Below are 948 nucleotides of genomic sequence, written 5' to 3'. Positions count from 1 at the left end.
CTTGCCCTTCTGCTTTTTGCCACATGAGGATACAATGCAAAGGCCCTCATCATATTCCAGCACCTTAATCTTTGACTTCCCAGCCTCCAGAATGGTGAGAGAATAAATTTATTTTCCTTACAAATTACTCAGTCTGCGATACTCTATCATAGCAGCACAGAACACACGAAGACATTTTTCACTCCACTCCTAATTATATAGTTTATTTTTTTTGGTGATACCAGCAAGCTTACTAGTCTATGCCCATGGCCTGAAATTTTAAAGCAGTAGAAACATTATCCCAAATGATGGTTAACTACATGAACCCACAGAGATATCAATTCAAATAATGGATGGACAGTGTTTGGCCTAATCCCTGGCCTATAGTAAGTGTTAAATAAATGGGAGTTATTACTGACACTAAATAACGTGATAACTTCAATAATTTCTCCCTTAACATTATTTCTAACTTGATTTTTTCTTTATCTCACTTTCCAAAGCAGTTATTTATAGTATTCAAATCATTTGCTGGTCTCAAAAAATGCTGTTCTGGAAGCGATCTCAACTTCTTAATCTTTCTGTGTGGAAGTAAGACCTGACATTCCCATTCATTAAATGGAAGAGAGATGGAGCTAGGGTCAAAACAGAGAGGGCAAACCTTCAACAGCAGGGCAGTAACTTGTGTCTTTGAACTTCTCTTTTAAACGCTGTAAGGCTGCCTTTCCCTCCCAATTGTGCTATACTAGGATGAAAGAAAAGAAAATTGGTCCAGACAGCACAACAGCATCTGAATTTTGTTAGAGTGGCTGAGTTTCTTTTGCAGACACTACTAGTAGGTACTTTGCAAAGTCTTGTCTTTGAGGCTGATTCTAGAACCAGGTTGTAGCAAGAGCTGGAGTCCCATAAAACCAGTGATATTTACTCCTTAATGTAGTCCCTCTTTCCAAAGTGTGCATTCTCTGAAGACTG

The sequence above is a fragment of the Propithecus coquereli genome, unplaced genomic scaffold (genome assembly GCF_000956105.1).
Source record: "Propithecus coquereli isolate 6110/MARCELLA unplaced genomic scaffold, Pcoq_1.0 Scaffold204, whole genome shotgun sequence".
NCBI lineage: Eukaryota > Metazoa > Chordata > Mammalia > Primates > Indriidae > Propithecus > Propithecus coquereli.
The sequence above is the reverse complement of the archived record's forward strand: the minus strand, read 5'-3'. Positions refer to the sequence as shown.